The following is a 25,052-nucleotide window of genomic DNA, read 5'->3' on the forward strand; positions in this document are numbered from 1 at the left end:
CTTCTCTGCTTTCTTTTTCATTCCTTATTCAATTCATCTTTTCCACTCTTGAGGATTAACCCCGAGTCTCATAGATGCTAGGTAACTGTTCTACCACCACTACGTCCCAACCTTTTTGATTTCCCTTCTTTTGAAGCCATCAGAATCACTTTTACTTAACCTATGGGTTGGTTTTCCCTCTGGACTCTGAGGTGCTCCACCAATGCAGAAATAGTCTTCAACTTTTATACACGTATGATTTCGGTAGCTTTGTATTATCCTAAGTAATAATGCTAAGGCTGTCACCGGTAGTTACACAGTAAGTATAAGTCAGGTAAATGAATGAGTTTCTGGAAATTTTATCTGGTAATCTGTTAATGAAATAGCTCACAAAAGATAAGGTAGTGTCTTGTCTATGTGGTTGGTGTCTTGTCTATGGCTTTCCCCAGGAGACACAATGCATATTAGAACATTTGTTCCTAACTACACTGCCATTGTTTTTGGTATCGTTTTTTAATTCTGCACAATGCCTTAGTATGTCCTTCAGTCAAAACATAATGAAAAACGGCAAAGACCAGAATTGTATTCTACACACACACACACACACACACACACACACACACACACACACACATATATATATATATATATATATATATATATATATATATATATACATGATAATTTGTAACTAGTATCAACTAGAGATGGCATTTTCCATATTTCAGAATTGTTTAAAATTTAAGTGAGGAAATAGCAAAGAACTCTTTTACTTTTTGAAGGAAGGAAGGAAGGAAGGAAGGAAGGAAGAAAGAAAGAAAGAAAGAAAGAAAGAAAGAAAGAAAGAAAGAAAGAGAGTCAGCAGAAGCAGAGGGAACACTGTTTACATAGGTGGCGAACAGGTTATCTCCCTAATATTTTTATGTTCATCTGGTTCTGTTACTGTAACAAAATACCTAAGAGAATCAGCCTAAAAAGAGAGGCTCATTTCCATACCCCTCGAGGTGCTTCAGTCCATGCTTAATGTTTCTCTTTCTCCTCAGCCTGTGATGAGACAGTATGTCGTGGTCCCGAGTGTTTACTGGAACAAGCTATTATTTCATAGTTGCTGGGAACAGAAGAGAAGAAGAAGAAGGGACTAGAATCCTAATGATATCATGACTAGGCCCTCCTTCATAATGGTCCTGCTCTCTTTCAATAGCACCATTAACCAAGGACCAGAGCTTTAACAAATGGACCTCTGCCGGGACTTATCTAAACCAAAACAAATTTCAATAAATGTTACCGGATATTTGATTACGGTGCTTAGGAAGGCTACTTGCTAGCAAAATGCACAAGCTTAGAGAGATACTGCATTTGTCAGATGCGGTTATGCGTGTCCTGAGGAGATGCAGTTTGGGTGTTCCCCTAAAGCCTCCATAAATAAGAACGGTAAAGAATGGACTATTTTAAGGTAAGTTGCTTGGGAGACGTCTTGTGGTCTTCCTATGACCTGAGGCAGTCAGTGGATGGCCTTGCTGCCTCACCATAAAACTTCAGCCCCTACTAGGCTTGGAGCCCGGAGCCTACGATATGGTTTAGCCTGCCAAGGGTTTTGGGAAGGAGCTAGAGACATCCTGTGTAGCAACTGGAATTTGTTTGAGGTCTCTCTCTTTTGGCTTTGTTTTATTTTTCTTTGCTTTACTTAGAAGAGGCTCCTGGTAAGACAGGGATTTTCTCGTTGTGCTTACAGGAACCGTAGAGAAGCAGCTGTAAGAATCCTCACGGGTTTGGAAGGGCTCAAGAGAAAGGGAGACACAGACATGACACAGATAGAGAGAGATTTCTTAAGAGCTAGCAGTTTAGTTGTAGGATCGGCCTTTTAGTCAATATGGTGTATATGGTTAAGAGAATAAAGTTACCTGGCTGAGCTAGCAGCTTTTTACCTCACCCCCTGCTTCCAGTGTCCTTATTGAGATAAATATTAGTTAAATGTAAACAGATAAATATCACATATAAAAATCTAACTAATCACTTTTTATTTTTAAAATTACATTTATTTATGCATGTGTATACGAAGGAACCTCTAGGAAGAAACAGTTTACTAGAACTGTAAATCTGTTTTTCTAAAAACAATGGCCAGGGAGTTCCCAGCAGTAGGAGAAAGCTTCCTATTGTTATTTTGCTGAAGGACTGTCCTCTGTAGGGAGCAGGGCAGCTGTGGTTGCTGCATAGGAACTGCAGGAAGTCAAACCCAATCAGCATTTCAGCATGGAGAAGAGGGGGCTCCAACAGCTAGCTATTGACAGATGAGAGGCTGCTGCTGCTGCGGGGGTGGGGTGGGTTTTTCTTTAAGGATGTGGCCTGTGATAGATTGACCATGTTCCAGTGCATGGTCCCACACCCATGCTCGCATATCAGCAAGAAATAGGAAGAAATAGGTTCAGTGGAGTTGGTCGTCTTCTCTTCTCCTCTCCTCTCCTCTCCTCTCCTCTCCTCTCCTCTCCTCTCCTCTCCTCTCCTCTCCTCTCCTCTCCTCTCCTCTCCTCTCCTCTCCTCTCCTCTCCTCTCCTCTCCTCTCCTCTCTTGTCTTCTCCTTTCTTTCTTTCTTTCTTTCTTTCTTTCTTTCTTTCTTTCTTTCTCTCTTTCTTTTCCTCCCTCCCTTCCTTCCTTCCTTCCTTCCTTCCTTCCTTCCTTTCCTTTCCTTTCCTTTCCTTTCCTTTCCCTTCTTCCTCTTTCTTCCCAGGGTTTCTCTGTGTAGCCTGGCTGTCCCGGAACTTGCTCTGTGGATGGAACTTGCTCTGTGGACCAGGTGCTGGGATTAAAGATGTGAGCCACCACTCCCAGCATTTGTTGTTGTTTTCTAAGAAAAGAAAAAGAAAAAAATAGGACATTAAATTGAGAGACATGGAAGGAGTCAGATGGGAAGGTCAGGAAATGAGAATGATCAAAATACATTGTAAAGAAAAAATACATGTATATGAAAGTCACAAAGAATAAAATATTATATTTAAAAATAGTCATCTACAACATTGTAATGTAACAGAGGTGACTCTGAAACTTGTCGACTGAGAGTTAATTCCAGGTGTCCCTCTGATTTGTAATCACAAAGACAATGACACATTCTCCTTTCTCATGTTCCTCTGGCCCTCTCCCCATTACTGAAATTTGTAAGTCTTAATGACTCCAACCTTTGGAGTCTAACTAATTGGCACTAAATTTCTCCCTTAAATAAACTTGTGTTCATCAAAACATAATAAAGGGCACTGCGGGGGGGCCATCAGCCAATACATTAACCATGGGGACAGGAGTGGGAATTATACATAGAGAATAGCCTGGTTTCTTCAAAACCCAACGGTGGGGGAAGCTACAAAGATTTAAAAGTTCCTGTGTGGGACTTGTTTAGATTTAGTTTGAAATCATTCCAAACAGGTATTTTTTTTTTTTTTTTTTTTATTAACTTGAGTATTTCTTATATACATTTCGAGTGTTATTCCCTTTCCCGGTTTCCGGGCAAACATCCCCCTCCCCCCTCCCCTTCCTTATGGGTGTTCCCCTCCCAACCCTCCCCCCATTGCCACCCTCCCCCCATAGACTAGTTCACTGTGGGTTCAGTCTTAGCAGGACCCAGGGCTTCCCCTTCCACTGGTGCTCTTACTAGGATATTCATTGCTACCTATGGGGTCAGAGTCCAGGGTCAGTCCATGTATAGTCTTTAGGTAGTGGCTTAGTCCCTGGAAGCTCTGGTTGCTTGGCATTGTTGTACTTTTGGGGTCTCGAGCCCCTTCAAGCTCTTCCAGTTCTTTCTCTGATTCCTTCAATAGGGGACCTATTCTCAGTTCAGTGGTTTGCTGCTGGCATTCGCCTCTATATTTGCTGTATTCTGGCTGTGTCTCTCAGGAGCGATCTACATCCGGCTCCTGTCGGTCTGCACTTCTTTGCTTCATCCATCTTGTCTAATTGGGTGGCTGTATATGTATGGGCCACATGTGGGGCAGGCTCTGAATGGGTGTTCCTTCAGTCTCTGTTTTAATCTTTGCCTCTCCCTTCCCTGCCAAGGGTATTCTTTTTCCTCATTTAAAGAAGGAGTGAAGCATTCACATTTTGATCATCCGTCTTGAGTTTCGTTTGTTCTAGGGATCTAGGGTAATTCAAGCATTTGGGCTAATAGCCACTTATCAATGAGTGCATACCATGTATGTCTTTCTGTGATTGGGTTAGCTCACTCAGGATGATATTTTCCAGTTCCAACCATTTGCCTACGAATTTCATAAACTCGTTGTTTTTGATAGCTGAGTAATATTCCATTGTGTAGATGTACCACATTTTCTGTATCCATTCCTCTGTTGAAGGGCATCTGGGTTCTTTCCAGCTTCTGGCTATTATAAATAAGGCTGCGATGAACATAGTGGAGCACGTGTCTCTTTTATATGTTGAGGCATCTTTTGGGTATATGCCCAAGAGAGGTATAGCTGGATCATCAGGCAGTTCAATGTCCAATTTTCTGAGGAACCTCCAGACTGATTTCCAGAATGGTTTTACCAGTCTGCAATCCCACCAACAATGGAGGAGTGTTCCTCTTTCTCCACATCCTCGCCAGCATCTGCTGTCACCTGAGTTTTTGATCTTAGCCAATCGCACTGGTGTGAGGTGAAATCTCAGGGTTGTTTTGATTTGCATTTCCCTTATGACTAAAGATGTTGAACATTTCTTTAGGTGTTTCTCAGCCATTCGGCATTCCTCAGCTGTGAATTCTTTGTTTAGCTCTGAACCCCATTTTTTAATAGGGTTATTTGTTTCCCTGCGGTCTAACTTCTTGAGTTCTTTGTATATTTTGGATATAAGGCCTCTATCTGTTGTAGGATTGGTAAAGATCTTTTCCCAATCTGTTGGTTGCCGTTTTGTCCTAACCACAGTGTCCTTTGCCTTACAGAAGCTTTGCAGTTTTATGAGATCCCATTTGTCGATTCTTGATCTTAGAGCATAAGCCATTGGCAAACAGGTATTTCTGACATAACCAAAATGATCTGCACACTGACTACCTGTAAAGGAATTATTAATCTTTCAGGGCATACAAATGATATTGTAGTTAAGATGTATGTCTTAAAGGGCCATACTTCTTAGACTGAGGCTGTGGCTTTCTTGGTAGAGTGCTTGTCTAGCATGCATGAGGCCCTTGAGTCATTTCCTAGGTCCACTGAAACCTGGTGTCATGGCATATGTCTTTAAGCCCAACTCTCAAAAGGCTGAAATTGATGAATTGCCATGCGTTGTAGGCCAGCCAAGTCTATGGAGTGAGGCCTTGTCTCAAATGAAACAACATAGAGAAAAGTTCTCAGCTCTTACTCATGCATGTTGATGTTTTCATGGATACCTGACCACAGCTGGCGTTTCCTTTTTTAGAAATACATGCAGTATTCGGGCAAAGCAAGTGGAAGAGAGAGAAAAATCTAGAGATATTGACTATTGTTACTTTTGAGCCATAAAGACACAAAAGACAATATATTATTTATTTTTTCTACTATGTAGTTTTCTAATTTCTCACTACACAAAAATACTTGGGTGGAGACATGGCTCAGCAACTAAAGAAAGACATGTGCTGCTCATACAGAGTATATATTTTTAAAGTTATTTTATTTATTTACATTCCAGTCGTTTCCTCCTCAGCCCCCCTCCAGTTCCTCAACCCATTCCTCCTTCCCCTTGCTTCTGAGAGGGTGATCCCCTCCCCACCAGGCTTCCCCCTTCCCTGGGGCCTCAAGTCTCCTGAGGATTAAGCACATCTCCTACTGGCTCGACCAGGCAGACCTCTGCTATGTATGTGCCAGGGATATCGGACCAGCCCCTGTATGCTCCTCGTTGGTGGCTCAGTGTCTGGGAGCTCCCTGGGGTCTGGGTTAGTTGAGACTGCTGGTCCTCTTATGGGGTCGCTCTCCCTTTCAGCTTCTTCAATCCTTTCCCTCATTCAACCTTTGGGGTCCCTGGACCTCAGTCCACTGGTTGGGTGTAAGTATTCCTTACAACTGAGTCTCTGTCTCAGTCAGTTGCTGGTAGGGCCTCTCAGAGACAGCCATGCCAGGCTCCCGTCTGTACAGAATATTTCTATGGTGAGAACGAGAGTTGGGTTCCCGCACTCATGTCTGCCAGCTCACAACCATCTGTAACTCCAGCTCCATAGCGTCTGACAGCTTCTTCTGGGCTCAGAAGAAATCTACATTCACATGTACAAATAAACACACATAGCTTTTTAAAACCTTAAATATATCTCTTTTTAAGGTATATGCACACACACACACACACACACACACACACACACACACACAAAATCAAAGGGTTCCTAAAATAAAGTAATTGTCATTTACATCACTAACATTGATGAGCATCCTGAAAGTTAAGGTCAGTAGAAAACAGAAGTCTTGGGCTGGAGAGATGGCTCAGTGGTTTAGAGCACCGACTGCTCTTCCAGAGGTCCTGAGTTCAAATCCCAGCAACCACATGGTGGCTCACAACCATCTGTAATGAGATCTGATGCCCTCCTCGGGTGTGTCTGAAGACAGCTACAGTGTACATATATAATAAATAAAATCAAAAAAAAAAAAAAAAGAAAACAGAAATCTTGCCATTGTGTGGAACTCAAGAATCCTTGAAATGTGCTTTTAGCCATATCCAAGTGCTTCTGAGCTGAGCAGGAAGACCATTAAAATGTAAGTTCTAGGGGGCTGGAGAGATGGCTCAACGGTTAAGAGCACTGACTGCTCTTCCAGAGGTCACGAGTTCAATTCCCAGCAACCACATGGTGGCTCACAACCATCTGTAATGAGATCTGGTGCCCTCTTCTGGCCTGCAGTCACATATGCAGGCAGAATGCTGTACATTAAATAAATAAATTTTTTAAAAAAAAATGTAAGTTCTAACAGATTGTGTCATAGCACAATCAAAGATTTATTTATTTATTATATATAAGTACACAGTAGGTGTCCTCAGAGACACCAGAAGAGGGCATCAGATCTCATTACAGATGGTTGTGAGCCACCATGTGGTTGCTGGGAATTGAACTCAGGACCTCTGGAAGAGCAGTTGGTGCTCTTAACCACTGAGCCATCTCTCCAGCCCATCATAGCACAATCAAAATATGAAGATGTTTATTGGTTGCTGTTGCTATGATTGGGGTGGGTGCTAAGACAGACATGCATGTGTAGACATGTCTAATGTCCTTGCTGAATAAAAGAATTGAATGAGTTCTTTGACGTGAGTCCAAGGGACTGGTAAGGTAACAATGTCTGATAGCATACCGATCCACAATATCCCCACTCCATGTATCTGTATGGCCACTTCTTTCTCTCTTGAATACAGAGGTGAATTATTTGAATGGTCTCTAGTAGGTGACAAGAACCAAACAAGTGTAAAACCTGGCAAATGGCTTAAGCTAGGACATCTTGACCCTCTTATACTAAACAAATAATTTATAACAAACTGAATGTAATCTAAAATGATAAATGATGGTTCTCAATTTATAAACATGCACAACCGATGACAGTGGTTTCCACCCCAGTCACAACCTTTTTGATACTACATATGCTAATATACCAAGCAATATTCATAGAGAAATGTGTTCAGAGCTATCCCAATTATTTTAGTTTGGCACTGCCTGTGCTAGATATTTTTAAATATTGCCACAAATACTTCCCACCTTGGGAAACCATAACTAAATCAAAGCAAACTCCATTTTGTTCCATTTAAATCTATCCTATGCTGTGATGTTTGCTCCCACAAATGAACGCAGCAGAAGAAACATCTGTAAGTGTTGATTTGCTCTGCTCCATGGGAGTTTGCATCCTGTTTCAAGGAAACCCAGACCAAAGTTTCCTGAGGAAAAATAAGGAAATGAATGGTCTTCATGGTTCTTCCATCTGGACAGGAGCTTCCCATAGAATAAAGCAAAATGGAGAGCCCAGCCTAGGTACCAAGACATGGAGGGACACACCTCGTGCTAGGTCCAGGATCATTAAGAGATAATAACTGTATGTTCTTTTGTGTTACTAAATGGGAATTGTTCAAATCATTTAGCAATGTTGTCAAGGAAATAATGAACAATTGACCATTAAAATATTATATTGGATTGTCTGACATCAGACTGCATAGTTTATTTCAGAAGATGGCTTTTTGAGGTTAATGTTTTATTATGGTAAAATGTTTAAGCTCACAAAACATAATCATAGGAAAGAATAAGGAACAGCTATACACTCTTTACATTTTTTATTTTAAGCTCTCTCATTCTCTGTCTTTCCTTTTGCATTTTTCTCTATTCTAGATTAAGTTAGTTTGCCTCTGAGTATTTCAGTGGATGTTTCCTATCAATCGGCATGTGCGGGTATACACAGCCTTTTAAAAATAATGTCCTTGATAGCCATTGAAGTTCTTTCTCTGTGTGGAGGATCCAAACAGGGATCATGTCAAGGATCATGTATTGACTGATTAAGTATATCTGTTCTAGTTAACTTCCTGTTGATTCAATAAATATCATGACTAATAAGCAACTTGTGGAGGGAAGGATTCATTTCATCTCACTGCTTATAGTCCATCACTGAAGGACGCCAGGACGGGAACTCAAAGCAAGAACACAGAGGCAGGAACTGAGGCAGAGACCACAGAAGAATACTCCTCACTGCTTTCTACCCCTGGCTTACTCAGGTACCTGGGCTAGACCTTCCCAAATCAATCCTTAATCAAGAAATACCCCCCAGTCATGCTCGTAGAGAATTTGATGGAAGCAATTTCTTAACTGAGGTTCTCTCTTCCCAAGTGACTCTAGTTTGAATCAGGGTGTCCATGACTAATAAGTTTGGTTTCTGATTAAGAACAAGGTTGCCTGGAACTAACTATACAGCTGAGGGCCACCTTGAGTCCCTGATCCTCTTACCTGGACCTTCAAAACTCTAGATTGCAGCATACATCACCATACCTGGCAGGGATCACAAGTCATGTGCGACAATTGCCATATATGTTTTATTTTCTTTAAACACAGAATATTGGCTTAACCTTTTCTGTGATTCTTGACTTTGGCATCACCAGGGAATACAGGCAGTCCAGTTACTTTGTACAGTGTCTCCCTTTTTTTTTTTTTTTTTTTTGTATTTTCTGATATTTCCTTGTGATTAGACCAGGTTGTTCATTTTGAGCATATGTACAACTACAATCATGTTGACCATCACACTTATTAAATATAAGGTGCCCAAAGTTGTTAGGCTCAGAGATTCTATTATCTTTGAGCATTTGGTTAATGTTGTACCAGCCTCATTCCTCAATTGGCAAGTTATATTTCTGCTTTGGCATTCATAGTTAATTTGTAGGGAAATGTGTGGATACTGTGCGCCTATCTTTTGCTTTACCAAACTTTCACCGAGTAGTTTTGTATCCACTGCCTAAACAGGGACATATTGTATACCTACAAAACAGACATTAGCTTATAACATACAGGTTGAAGCAGAAGGCTCATTGTATTCTGAGTGTAAATAAATGAAAAATTTATAGCTTCAGTTTTTTGTAGAAATATATTCATGAAATGAGTTTGGGGAATTTAGTCAACAAAATGTTTACAAAAGACAAAACAGCTTAACATCTGTTTGAGTGTGAGCATAAACCATGGGATGCATGCATGAACCATGGGATACATGTGCATTTGGAGCACAGCCTCTGGTGTTGATTTCCTTTTATTTGGGTTCTAGGGATTCAAACTCCAGTCCCCACCCTGTATAGCAAGCTCTTTTACCCACAGAGCCCGTTTCCCCAGCTCTGTATATTCCTAATCATCCATTTTCTAAGAATTCAGATAAACAAGGAGCAATATGTGTACTTAAAATTTAAACTCCTTGGCATTTCTGACAACAAACACAAGACTATAACTATTCTTTTGAGGAAATCCAGCTGCTGATTCTATTTTCTGCCCCAGAGTACACGGAGTAGTCACCAGCACTAGGTGAACACAGACTATGTGTATGTGCAGATCCGACATTCTGAAACCTTTCCTCCATGTTATAACAGAAGTGCTGTTCACACAGATTGAGAAATGACACAGAGAATGAGGCTTTTCTCCAAGAAGATGGGGCTAAAACATCTGACCTCGTTTGTTGAGAAAACACAAAGGAAGCTTCTAGCACCCCCTAATTATCCCATTAAGTGAGACATGTATACCTCTTCCTACGGAAAGGCTTACAACTATCAAGCTGCACCCCAAGGCCCCCTTAGAGCACTCATAGATGATACATATATGACCATATGCTCCAAGAACCCACTTTTTACTTTGAATGGCATCCGGACTAAAGGGATTTGGACTGGTACCATTTCATATGTCAATCAATAATTCACCGATGTAATAACATGTTAACGATTAACCTAGTGTATGCATTCCCATTACATGCAGATTTTCATGCTCTAGGAAGCTGTTCAAAGAAATTATAGAAGCTCAAATTTGAGTCAGTTGGCACAGATTTTAGAGACGATCTTACTGTTCCCAAGAGACGTCTCGAATCCAGGTGGCTGGCCGCTGGTGTCAACAGTGTTCATGGCTTAGGGTCTAGAATTTAGCATACCTGGAATTTGAAATACTGAATGAAGCATGAACATGACAAGGGATCCAGTTAGAATCCGGTTTTGCTCTGAGCAAACCACCAAGCAATTCTGTACCGTTGTGATAACAGTGTTGTGTCTAGGCTGCTTGAAAAGTGCAGATGCAGGCTACTTTCAAATGAAAGTAAAGAGATAATAAATTTTTCTGTCAAAGCAAATAAAATAAGCCAGATAAATGTTTCTATAAATATTAGGTTAAAATAAAGCCTGTCAATATGACATGAAAGGGACCTTGGTGGTTCATTAAACAGTCCCCCCAGCTGTAGTGCCCACTCTTTGTGTGAGTGGGCCCGCAGAATGACTTTTTGTTATATAACTTTGACATGACCAAACACATAATTCGTTACCTGAATGACACATGGTTTGTTGTGATAAGAATGGGGACTGTAATCCCCTTTCCCTGGAAATGGTAAGAGCACACCATATCAGACTCCATATGCGAATCCCTGGCCTCACTACAGGTCTCAGACCTGCTGAGAGCTCAGCTGGTGACAGGACTTCTCACTGTTAAACCTGCAGCAATTCTCCAAAGCAACTGGCCAACAACAGTACCACTCTGCAGCTTCCACAGAGTTTCTGAGCGGACACAGTTGGGTTCTTTGCTGGTCAAACCTTCTCGACAGAGATCCACTTTAAACTTCAATTATACTTTACCTCTCCTGAGACCTGCTACCATGTAAATTAAACAGCTAGACTTTTATAATGTCACTGTCTCTGAAATAGGAACTCATTGTAGCTAACATACCTCTTCCATGGAGTCTGCCTCCTATGAGCTACTCTCTGCTCTGGAAACAAACAAAAATTATCCATGGCAGTACACTATGTGCTTCATAAAAGCAAACTTCAACAACCTCTTGATTTTTTTTTTCACCACGCAGAACTATTCCTGAAAGGAAAATTGAAGCAGTCATTAAAAGATGATAAAGTACTATAGAGCATAAAAAGGTTTCTGGCTTAAAATATGGCTGGAAGGAGTGAGCTAGTGTGAGACACAAAAGTAAAGGTTTAGAAACACAAGCCCGACTAAGGAAGGACCATTTGATCTGAGACTTGAGTAAGGGCCGTGTGGATGGCTGTCCATTTTAAAAGTGAAGGGACATCCATGGTCAAAATGTCAAGGTGAACACTGTCCCAGGATTCAGAGGCAGAGTCACAGTGAGCTGTGGAAGCTCTTACAGGCACTTCAAATATCTCCCTGACTATTATGCACCTCTGCATCCATTTTAAATACAGTTGTCCTATTTGTCCGTTGCTTTCTCTCTGTAGATCCAAGCTGTCTTGGATCGGAAATATTAGAGAGAAGTACTTGCCTCTGAACGGAATAATACAGGTATTATTCTTGTCATTATTCTCTACATAATTCAACATAACAACTATCTGTACAGCTGTGATATTGTGTTGAGTGTTATGAGCAATCTAAACATGACTTGTGGACATGGAAAGATGCTGGTGTGCCGTATGCAAATGTAGGGAGATAAATATCTTCTGCTGTCCTGGAACCAATCTTCTGTGGACAACAGAGAAAAACTGTGTTCTGTCCCAGTGATCAGCAACCTTTGCTAAAGAACAGACAGTAAATATTCCAAACCTCATGATCTCTGTGCTCTCTGCCATAGCTCCTCAATTCAGCCCTTGGAGCATTGAAGCCAGGGGTAGTGTGTAAATGAATGAGCACAGTTATGTTCCAATAAAGCTTTATCTACAAAAACAGTTGAGGGACTGCACTGTGCCTGGTGGCCAGAGTTTGCCAGCTCCTACTTTCATCTAACTTACAAACACAAGTTCCTTCCCTTCTGGGCTGTCTTTTCTTTTCTTTCTTTCTTTTTCTCTTTTAAAAGAAGGAGAATAGAGTTTTATGTTTACATTTTGATCTCTGATCAAGTTTGAGGTTGTTTTGTGTATGCTAGCAAACTTGAATTTGAATATATGATTTAATATGTGAATGTTTTATGAGTTACTTTTATTTTTAACTATGTGCGTGTTTGTTTGCCTGGGTGTGGGCATGTGCATGGGAATGTAGTGCTGAAAGAGGCAGAGGCGCTGAGTTACAGGTGGGTGTGAGCAGCCCAATATGGTGGAAGGAAGTGACGTCAGGCCCCCCCGCAAGAGCGTGGTGCACTCTAACTGCAGAACCATCTTCCCAGCCTTCTAACCTATGTTTCAGGCACTGTTCATGGAAATGATCCTCCTTTCTTTTTCTATTGATATTTGTGTCAAAAGTCAACTGTATGTGACCACGTGCCACAAATAATTGATTCACTCGTTAACTATTATGTCTGTTCAACACTGTTAATCACTGTCTCTCTGTATGAGACTTCAGTCAAGGTAGGCATAAGTTCCCTGTCTTTCTCCTTAATTAGGTTTGCACTCCTGTTCACTGTAAGAGATGGCTTAGTGGTTAAGAGCACTAACTCACTAACTGTTCTTCCAAAGGTCCTGAGTTCAAGTCTCAGCAACCATGTGGTGGCTCACAACCATCTGTAATGAGATCTGATAACCTCTTCTGGTGTGTTTGAAGACAGCGACGGTGTACTCATATACAAAATAAATAAATATTTTGTTTTAAAGGGCAAGGAAGCTACCTTTGCAATGGTATTGGTGATTGCAGACCCACAGTTGAGAGGGAGAAACAGAAGGCTTCTTTGTGACAACCCTATTCCTACTCCACCCCTGATCCCCCAAAGTAACATCCTAGAAAGGAAACCATTGAAGAGAAAAAAAAAAGGGGGGGGGTGGTTTGAGACAGTTTCTTTGTATAGTGGCCCTGATCATCCTTGAACTCACTTTGTAGACCAAGCTGGCTTCTAGAGATCCACCTGCCTCTGCCTCCCAAGTACTGGGATTAAAGGCTCACACCACAACTGCCCAGCACAGAGAGCTCTTAAAAATTGTGATAGGGATGCTGAAGAGTGGCTCTCTACCACTGATGGCTTCTGGCAGGGGTACCCATGTGGAAGGATGCAGTTTTCTTTAAGGGGCTGGAGTTTGACCATGTTTCAGTAAGTATAAGAACTATACAAATTGGCCTTTTTTTTTTTTTTTTGGAAGGGAGAGGTCATATAAGTGTTGGTGGACAGACCTGGGATGACCAGGAAGTGAATGTGATCAGGGTGCACGATGTGAAATACCCAAATAACCAATAAAGATATTATGTTGGAAATTAAAAAAGAAAACGATGGTTCAGCGGTCGAGCACACTCTCTACTCTTCCAGAGGACCTGGGTTCGTTTCCAGCACCCACCTGTCAGCTCACAACTGTCTGTAACTCTATTTCCAGAGCACCGGACATTCCAATGCACATAAAATAAAATTAAAGTATTTTTAAAAAATTGCCTTGGCTCTTCTGTGTCCTTTGCTTTGTTGTGTATATTAAGACTAGATGTCAAGGCTGGAGAGATGGCTCAGCAGTTAAGAGCACTGACTGCTCTTCCTAGAGGTCCTGAGTTCAATTCGTAGAAACCACATAGTGGCTCATAACCATCTGTAATGGAATCTGATGCCCTCTTCTGATGTTTCTGAAGAGAGCAACAGTGTACTACTCACATAAAATAAATAAGTAAATCTTTTTTTAAAAAAAATAAAGAAAAAGAAAAAGACTAGATGTCAATTTCTGCAAAGAATCGTTTTGCAATATCAATCTAGAGTGCACTGTTTAAATAGAACAATTTGAAGAGAATTTATTTCAAAACAAAAATGCTTAAGTCATCATCATCATCATCATCATCATCATCATCATCATCATCATCATCATCGGATGTTCTGGATAGAGCAAGATGAAAATTTTCAGTAGTCAATTCTTTCTTTCCACTATGTGGGTCCTGGAATTCAAACTTGGGCTACCAGGCTTGAAAGCAACCATTTTTACTCTCTAAGTTATCTTGCTAATCCATAAGTAGGTTTTATATAAATATACAACTTTTTAAAAAGGAATTAAGGGGTTGGGGATTTAGCTCAGTGGTAGAACGCTTGCCTAGCAAGCGCAAGGCCCTGGGTTCGGTTCCCAGCTCCGAAAAAAAATAAATAAATAAAAAGGAATTAATAAATTATACTTCACAAAAATTCAAAATAAATTTTATGTGCACATCACATTAAATTCAAAACAGCTATAACTTGAGAAAATACAGAAAACATGTATATTTAATAAAGAGCTCATAGCTAGAATACATAAAGTGCTTTTATAACATAATAACAAAATTACAATCAAGCTAATTGAAATATGTAAAGAGACAATTTACTAGTGAGCATATCAGAAAGCAAGTAAGAACATAAAACATACTCTATGTATTTAGCTACTGAAGAATGCTAGTATAGATCAGAATAAACTATCTTTCCATAGCCAAGGGAATGCTGGGGTTTACAATGACTGAGGAACCAGAACTCACACCACTTTCAATAGGAATGCAAATGAAACCTGGACAGGGTTTGGTTTTTGATGGCAAGATTGTTCTCAAATTCAATATGTGCTAAGTGTGGTGGTTTGCGTGAGGACAGTCTCCATGTGCTTCTGTGTTTGAGTACCTGATTCCCAGTTGGTGGGACTGTTTAGGAAGGATTAGGAGGTGTGGACTTGTGGGAGGAGGTTTGTCACTGGGGAGAGGCTTTGAGCTTTCAAAGGCCCATGTCATTCCCCGTTAGCTCTCTCTGCCTGCAGTTAGTTCTCAGCTGTCTCTCCAGTGCTGTGCCTGCCTGCTGCTGCCCTGCTCCCTGCTGTGACAGCCATGGACTCTAACTCTCAGAAACCATAAGCCCCCAAATTAAATGCTTAGCTGACATGGTCATGATGCTTTGTCTCAGCAGTAGAAAAGGACCTAAGACACCAAGGATAACTTCATACTCCTGAGCCACTTGCCTCCCTCCCCTCTCCTTCCTTCCCTCACGCCAAGGTTACAAGCGTGCTTCACCATGATAGTTAAAACTGTGAAGTTCTGTTTTAAGTTTGACAGGGGCTTAGGAGGTAGATCAGTCTGTAGGTTGTTTGACTGGTGTGCACAAAACTCTGGGTTTGATCTTCAGATCAAGTGAATAAGACAGATTCTAGAAAAGGCACACCTATAGTGACGGAAAGCAGAGTGGGTGTTATAGGACAATGGGGCGGTGGCATTTAGGAGGTACAGACAGAAGGACTAGAAGGTCAACGTCGTTTTTGGTTACATAGCAAGACAATCCTGGGGAAAGACTCTAGGTACCACACCAATAACTCTGGGCAAACTGGGAATGCTGACAGGGAGAGAACTGTTCTTCCTGGGGAAGAGCCCTCCAAATGGTTACCCAGTACCAAATGGTCAGCCCTGAGATCACTGATGTACAGGAAACATTATTTGGGCTAAGCAGGTTGTATTTATGTATTCATACACACACAGACTAGCACACATACACACAAGTATGTAGGTATATATGTATCTACATCCAGGGGCCGGGGAGTCCATGAATTTGAGAGAAAACAAGGAGATGCATTTCTCCCCTCCCCTCTCCCCTTCCAGCCCTTCCCACGTGCTTTGCGCTCTCACAAGTTTATGGCCTTATTTATTTATTTATTTATTTATTTCTGCTTGCTTATTTATTTTGAGGCTGTATAGGCCAGGCTGTCCTTGAACTACCTCCTTCTGCCTTGCAAGTGCTGGGATGAAAAGCATGCACCACCGTGCCCGGCAGCCTCTGCCAACCTCCTCCATGCAGTGCCCTTAACACAGCTGAGGAGCATTAACCATAAAAGCCACAAGGCAGTACGGTTCCATTTTCCATCACATAGAAAACTGTCCTCTTGTCCTTTTCTATGTGCTCTCCCCACCACTGCCATCACCATCCTGCTGTTGTATAATACCTGACCTGCCTTCCATCGCTGTAGGCATGCCTTTCCAGAATCTATTTTATTCATTCAAATCATGCCGAAAGCAATTCATGGTGTATGGTCTCTTTCATGCAGCACATGCTTTTGTGATTCACTCACATTGTTACATGTGTTAGTAATCATTCCTTTTGTGCGCACAGAAGCATTCCACCGCATGTTTATACCGCAGTTTGTGTATTCACTCACTCCCCAGTTGAGAGGCATGAATTGTTTCTAGTTTCGGGCTAGAATTTAGAATAAAGTGAAACGGACATTCCTGGGTAAGGCTCTATCTACATGAATGTCTTTTTATTAGTATTTAAGACCTAAGGATGAATTAGCCAGGCCTTATATAACATGAAATAGGTTCTATATATATTCCCTATATATATTCTATTATATATATTTCATATTTTAAAATTATAATTACTGCCAATGTGTAGCCATCCTGAGCTACACAGTGGGTACATCTTTATCAGAAAAATGACACCAAAACAAATATATGCATCTTAAGTGTACAAAACATTTAAAGGAAATAAGAGAACCACTGACTTGGCCCTTGGGCGTAGTAATTCAGTGGCCAGTTGTTTTGGTTTGGTTTATTTGTTGTTGGCTTTTCTTGGCGTTAGAAGTGGGTTCTGGGATTTGAACTCAGGTCATCTGGAAGAATAGTCAGTGCTTCCTAACCAGTGAACCACCTTTCCAGCCTCTGGCACTAGCTTTAAAAATAGTCCGTTTTAAGGGATTAAGAAGCTAGGGGAAACAATGAAATTCATTTTTAATTAAAAAGAGAAACCTGGGGAAATATTCACAGTCAAATAGGTTTTGTTAACTTTGGTAGCCACTGAAAATTATTTGGCCTTAAAAATAACAAATCCAAAATGAAAACACCTGTATCTACTCTGTTAAGCCCTTTGGGCTAAGAGCTAGGCAGAAAATGGATATTGGACACAAAAGGGATTAATTAAATTACCAAAGGATAGCACATGACCTCAGTTAATTTTGCTTATTAATTACAGAATAATGCAAAGCATGACATTGGAAAGATTTTGGTGGAATGAAGTTTTGGGGGCACTAGCTCCATAGTTCTCCATTTTCACAAAAAAAATATACCGTAATTGAGTGATCCACTGTTTTATACTTCTCCTGATCTCTGTCCTGTTATACACTTAGGGTTCTTCTAATGGAGTTCTTAAAAACTAGGGGAGATAGTGGATCGTGTGGATTTTTATATTATGCATTTACAGTGTTGAGCCAAGGGCGTGTTTATTCACAGCACACTGAATGAATGTTGGGTAAAGGAATTCGCTTCATCATAAAAGAAAAACAATATGCCTTTCACACGGCTTTGCATTTACTACACAAGTTTCATCGCTTTCTTCAAGTATGAATAGGACCTAGTTTTCCTTTGTTTAATAGGGTTTTCCTCTAAGAAGAAACCAAAGGAAATCTAAATGAAAGAGAATTGTGTGATTTTAGCATTGGTGGTGTCATTATTCAGAAGAAATGAAATATTCAATATGTAAAGAAAACAAGAAACGGGGCTGGCACTGTAGCTCATAACACCTGTACCCACATGCACACACATGCACACACGCACACATAAACACACATGAAATTAAAAATGAATAAATATTTTTGGAACTAACAGTCTGTTCAAATCGTATTTTCTAACAAAATGATCTATAAATACAAATGATCTTGCTATAAACTATGACCTTCCATTCAGCTTCAAACCAACATAGTAAATCAAACACCTCATAATTTACAATGCAAAGAAATAAATAACTTCCTGGTTTTGATTGTGAAGAAGAGCATTTGATATCAATCTATACTTTTGGCTTGGTCTCTGTAAAGGAGAAAAAGTAATATCTTCTCACCCATAACAAAGATTAGTAAGAGTGAGAGACCAAATTTTGGGGGTTCAGACTCCATCTCAGAGAACCTGACCTAAGGTAGAACTCAAGTTAACTAATAGGCCAGTACCTAGCACGAGTTTCCAGGCTACCCCTCAATAGGATTTGAGCCTCCAGGTTACCCCCTTAACAAATCTAGTGTCTAACACCAGTTTCCAAGTTACCCCTCCCCAGCAAGACCTGCGTCCAGGACCAGTCTCCAGGTTATTCCCCAACAATTCTGCACCTCCAGGTTACAAGCCCGCCCCGGCACCTCACTTCCTAACAACCACCAATCAGGAAAAAAGCAGAAGTTAAGTTGATAGTTTGGCTCCCAGCACCAGCCAATTGTTTTAAAGGCCACAGTAGCCTCCCAATTAGATACTTACCAGTCTAGAAACACTCACCCCTCACTTGCAATTTCCTACAAAACCTTCTCTACCAGAACTGACTGGTGGTTTAAGCCCAAGCTCCAGCTTGTGAATAAAGACCCAGGATGGAGAGATGGCTCAGTGGTTAAGAGCACCGACTGCTCTTCCAGAGGTCCTAAGTTCAAATCCCAGCAACCACATGGTGGCTCACAACCGTCTGTAATGAGATCTGATGCCCTTTTCTGGAGTGTCTGAAGGTACAGTGTGTATGTGTGTGTGTGTGTGTGTGTGTGTGTGTGTGTGTGTGTGTGTGTGTGTGTGTGCATATATATATTAAAATAAATATTAAAAAATAAAATTGTGACTAAAGGCCTAGTATGATTGCACTGGATTGGCTCCTGACTGGTCTTTTGGAATTTATGAATGCTTCCTGGTACTATAAGAGAATAATAAGAATTAATAAACAGATTATTAGTAAAAGAAAATGCACACTTTATTTAACATGGGAGCTATCAGAAGTAAAGAGTCAGGGCCAGCATGATGATGGCTCAGTGTATGAAGATGCCTGCCGCCAAGGTTGACAACTGGAGCTCAATCCTTGGGCCCAAGATGGGAGAAGAGAATTGACTCCTGTAAATTGTCCTCTAATCGCTGCGTGTGTGCCCAGTCACTTGCACCCTCTCCCCAACCCTGCAAAGTAAATTAATACAACATGAAAAAGAGTCTATCAAGAACCGAAGACTTGAGGACTCACAGAAAAAGTATCTTTTATGGGCTGTGTTGCAAACCGCGATTGGGAATAAGGTTATGATTTAACAGTAGTAAACTGCCTCCCTGCCTCTGTCTCTGTCTCTGTCTCTGTCTCTCTCTGTCTCTCTGTCTCTCTGTCTCTCTGTCTCTCTGTCTCTCTCTCTCTCTCTCTCTCTCTCTGTGTGTGTGTGTGTGTGTGTGTGTGTGTGTGTGCATGTACACGTGCATGCGTGCGTGCATACACTTGAGAAAGCCAAAGGTCTATACTGACTGGTCAGTCCCCAAGAATCCTCCTATCTTTTCCTTGCTAGAGCTGGGGTTGGCAGGCACATGCAGTCACACCCAGCTTTTTGCACACTCAGGTCTCCTTGCTTACACAGCGAGCACTTCACGCGGTGAACCATTTCCCCAGCTTTGACTAATGTTTCTGAATGAGGTTTTAGTGTTTTCACCCACCTTGCTGGAAATCCCTAGAATGACCATCAGCTCTGTTGAAAACATAGACAGACAGACATCAGCAAGCTTTTCAAAGCCCTATTCCCACAAACTGGATCCCTCTGTGTGCTGGGTTCAACACAGAGAATCTATTCAAAGAAAGTTCCAGGCTTTGCTGTCTGTGATTCAGGAACATTCTTCTAATTCCTGTCACCTCTGAAACTCAAAGAGCTACCCTGCAGCTCTCTGATTACTTAGCTCCACTTCTTGTCCACAGGTGCGATCACCCTTTCCTGGAAACCCTCTATAGACCTTACTCGGATTTTAGTTTAATTTACATACCACATTAATCTTCAAATCCTTTGGTGGAAATGTATTTCTCATCCAACTTAATACATTGAAACTTTTAAATCTATAATTTTAAACATAAGGGGGAAAATCACACATAAGGGATTTGGAGAGGCCCAGAGGGATAGGTTGGGGGTGTGAAACTGAGGGCTGAAGCTCACACCCTAAGCCCTTTAAATCACATCACAGCCTGGAAGAATGTGAAACGTTTTCCCTGTTTAGAAACCCATCCCAGCAGGACACTAGAACAATACTGCATCTAATTTCTTTCTTTTTTTTTTTTTTTTTTTTGGTTCTTTTTTTCGGAGCTGGGGACCGAACCCAGGGCCTTGCGCTTCCTAGGTAAGCGCTCTACCACTGAGCTAAATCCCCAGCCCCCTGCATCCAATTTCTAAAACCAGCACTCTAATTTATGTCGCAACACCTCTGTGTAAGGTATAGTTTATAATTCTTAGTGTAGGCTAAACACTGTCTTACAAGGGGCTAGCAGGATTGCTCCATGACTAAGAGTGTGTGGCCCTTTTGCAGAGGACCTGAGTTTGGTTCTCAGGTACATGATGCAGCTCGAAACTTCATGTAACTCCAGCTCCACGAACTCTGATGTCCCTATCTTACTCTGTGCCACCCATAGCCACATGCACTGCCTGCACATACTCAAGCATAGGTAAAAATAAATCTTTAAAAATTTTCTTATCATTTCTTTGTCTTCATCATGACAAAGCCTTGTATTTTCACACTGGTCACAATGCTCTCTGCTCCTAAACTGGATTTGCCCCCTGGTCTTGTATAATCTTCAGGATTTTCACCAGTCGCCACTATCACAGTCTGTTGGGTGTGAGTCGTTTTATGCTAAAAAGCAGATTGTTGCACTGCTCCAGCCTGCCTATGGGTAAGATAAAATGTGCAGGGAAATAACTTGTTTGTCCTTTATCATAAAGGTGTGACTGAGACTCTTACGTAACAAAGACATGGTTAGCAGGAGAAACACATGCCATTTATTTAATATAAGTTATATGCAATACAGGAAGTCTTCAGAAATAAAGATTTACCAGGTAGTGGTGGCATACACCTTTAATCCCAGCACTCAGGAGGGAGCAGCAGGAGGATCTCTGATTTCAAGGACCGGCTAGTCTAGCAATCGAGTTCCAGCCATGTCTACACAAGAAACCCTGTCTCAGAAAACAAGGTTGGGGGTTGGGAGGTGGGGAGGGAATGTCAGTCTCAAAGAAACTGGGCACCTGTGTACATCCTCTTAGGCATGATGGAGGGAAAAGTAAGCTGTTATGAGGAAGTGAGGCATGCGACTGGACTAAAAGGACCTGTCCTGATGGCAAGAAACCGTGGGCGGCGCCTAGTCAACAGCAAGGTTGGTTCAGTGTCTTCTCTATGGTTTTGTGTCTTTAGAGATAAGGATGTTCCTTTCTCCCTGGTTAAGGAAGAATCTCTCTCATGAGGGTCTTCTGCCTTGCTGGATGGGGCATGGGGGGAGGTATGACGGAGAAAATACAGTTAGAGAGACCTTTCTATTTACGTGGCTTTCTCAAAACACAAAATGTTACATTTTGGATTGACCTAGCCTACATCAGGTGTCATTAACATTTAAACCTGCATGTCACCTGCTTGCTCTGTCTGGCCCCCCTTTCTGCCCAACTGGGTTCTAAACCCCTCTAGATTATTCTCTAAGAGTTTTTTGAAAGTTCCTTGTTAAGGAAACATACAGTCTAAATCTAAAACAAAACCCTGACACTACTCAAGACTAAAACAGGTAAAGAAACAGTACAAAATACTTATTGCTACATCACATAATAAAGCCAAACAATTTATGGTGTGTACGCATAACAGGAACTACTAAAATTGATGCAAAAATGCATATTTTTATAATAAAACATAAATCCCCATGAAATGCCTCTGTTTGCATTTTTTTGCTACCAGCTTAAAACTGGAAAATATGATATCAAAGCTCTTTGTGTCTCCCTAGGGTCCTCGGAGTGTCAGAACTATCCTGGATTTCTTAAGGAATGGGGACCTTGTACTCTTTCTGGAAACCCCCTACGATTCTGTTTCTCAGTGTGCTTAAACATAGTCTTGTATCTAAAGAGATTAAGAAGAACCGGGTGTATTTATCTGGGTTCCGTGTGTGTGTGTGTGTGTGTGTGTGTGTGTGTGTGTGTGTGTGTATACATGCATATGTGCTTGCATATGTGTTTATGTTTGTGTTTGCTTTAAAATAGTAACCATAGCTAAATCACAGTCCCACAATAGCTCTACCAGGGAGAAGTGGGACAACCCACAGTTGTTCAGTCCACAAGGTGGGTGCCTGAGTAGTTCCAATCCGATATCAGAAGCCAGGAAGTCTCTAGGAAAGTTACTGCACAAAGCTTGGAAAAGCAGGTCCTGTTATCAGTAAAAGAATCTAAAGCCCCAGGGAACGAGGAAACTTAAGGTAGGAGGTGAGGAGGTGGGGTGGGGGTAAGGGGGTGGAGGAGGGGAAGCCTGTCCAGTGAAAGACAAATTTTCTTTTTTTAAAGATTTATTTATTTGTACATATCAGAAGAGGACATCCGATTTCATTATAGATGGTTGTGAGGCACCCTGTGGTTGCTGAGATTTGAACTCTGGAAGAGCAGTTAGTTAGTGCTCTTAATCATTGAGCCATCCCTCCAGCCCTTAAAGATTTATTTACTATGTATACAGCAGTCTGCCTGCCTGTATGCCTGCAGGCCAGAAGAGGGCACCAGATCTCATTATAGGTGGTTATGAGCCACCATGTGTTTGCTAGGAATTGAACTCAGGACTTCTGGAAAAGCAACCAATGCTCTTAATTTCCAAGCCAACGTGTTCTCCCACACCCTTTTCAAGTGGGCTGCTAACACAATCCGGGTGAGTCTTCCCAGTATCATTCAAGGCAACTGTAGATACTTCTTCAGGTGAGGCTCCCTACTCAGGAGATTCTAATTTGTTGCAAATTGACAATAAAAGCAACTATAATAACATATCAGTAATACACAGGCAAAAACTGTGGGACAAATAGTATCACCAACCCAATCATTTGGTGAGATGCAGAGAGAGAGAGAAATAAGTACCAAGGCTCTCCCTTCCGGCCTGACATGGTCCTTAGTAGTTTGGGTCTTTTGACCACAGTGAAGTCTGTCTTATCTATCATGCTAGTAAAATGAAGGGTTTGATGTGTATTCTGTAAGTAACTCATTCTGTTATCTTAAAATTTTATTTCAAGACAAAAGCTATGAAAAAATTAAATCAAGCTTTAATCTTCCAGGGTGCCCATTCCTACCCATCTTCTTTTTCTTTTTTTTTAAAGATTTATTTATTTATTAAATATGAGTACACTGTCACTGTCTCAGACACACCAGAAGAGACATCAAATCTCATCACAGATGGTTGTGAGCCACCATGTGGTTGCTGGGAATTGAACTCAGGACCTCTGGAAGAGAAGTCAGTGCTCTTAACCGCTGAGCCCTCTCTCCAGCCCCCATCCGCTTTTTCTAAGTTAAAAATAAAATATTTAACATACCTTCAACACACATGGCTTGGTTTTTTATCCAGAAAGATATAAAAATTTAAATATTACTACAGAGATAAAATAGGTAGAAAATTAGAAATCAGGGTACAGAAGCTTTTGGGGAAAGTAAAATCATTAAAAAAAAAACTGAGTAGAAAAAGAAAAGATACAAACAAAAATAAAATAAGATAGCAATTGATTGAGGGTGTGGTACAGCGTGACTGTAATGTCAGCACTTGGAGTCCAGGCAAGAGGCCAAGGGTTCAAGGTCAGTCTGAGGCTGAGTAGGCGGAGCCTCCACTTCATATCCTACTGTCCCTTGTACTAACTTCCTTCTGACTCTTTCCGGTCGCGCAAGATGTCAAAGTGAGGATGTGGTGGGTCCTCCGGAGCGAAAGTTTGGATTTCCCTGGTTCTTCCGGTAGGAGCTGGGATCAACTGTGCCGACAACACAGGAGCCAAAACCTTATACATTATCTTTGTGAAAGGAATCAAAGGATGACTGAACAGACTTCCTGCTGCTGGTGTGAATGACGTGGCGATGGCCACAGTTAAGAAGGGCAAACCAGAACTAAGAAAAAACGTACATCTGGCAGCGGTAATTCGACAATGAAAGTCAGATAGAACAAAAGATGGGGTGTTTTTTTTTTTTTTTTATTTTGACAATAATGCAGGGGTCATAGTAAACAATAAAGGTGAGATGAAAGGTTCTGCTATCACAGGTCCAGTTGCAAAGGTGTGTGCAGACTGTGGCCCAGGATTGTATCCAATGCAGGAAGCACGGCCTGATTCTCCAGTGTATTTGTCAAATATATTCATTAGAAAGGCTTTGCTCAGAGGGGGGGAAAAAGAGGTCAGACTGAGTTACAAAGCTAATTTGAGAGCAGTCCCAGCTATCTTAAAAAAACGTGAAACAAGATTCAGAGAATAGAGCACGGGCTCCTCCTTAGCGGGCCTAGATTTAATTCCCAGGTCCCACCCAGTGTCTCTCAACCATGTGTCCCTTCAGTTCTAGATCAGCTCTACTCTTCTGACCTCTGAGAGCAATGCATGCACATGTTACATCGACATACATGCACTCAAAACACCCAAACACATAAAATAATAATTTAAAAAGTATTTTTTTTAAAAAAGTAAAAAGAAAGAAAAACTCTACCTATTCTGTGTGAAAAGTTAGCTGGTGGGGTGTTGTTTATACGGTGCAAATGTTGCTGACATCTACTTGTTTAACAAAACGGGTTTTAGCTTTAACACTGCCTAAGAAATACGCTCATTAAAATGTCTATATGTGCTGGTGATATAGTTCAGTTGGTAATGTTTTTA

The 25,052-nt window shown here is 41.2% G+C and overlaps 1 pseudogene; it reads left to right on the top strand.

Moving 5' to 3' along the window:
* The first annotated feature begins 24,087 nt into the window (after positions 1-24,087).
* Rpl23-ps1 (ribosomal protein L23,pseudogene 1) lies at positions 24,088-24,518 on the top strand (annotated as a pseudogene).
* The last annotated feature ends 534 nt before the right edge of the window (positions 24,519-25,052 follow it).

Source organism: Rattus norvegicus, chromosome 16, assembly GCF_036323735.1.
Source record: "Rattus norvegicus strain BN/NHsdMcwi chromosome 16, GRCr8, whole genome shotgun sequence".
NCBI lineage: Eukaryota > Metazoa > Chordata > Mammalia > Rodentia > Muridae > Rattus > Rattus norvegicus.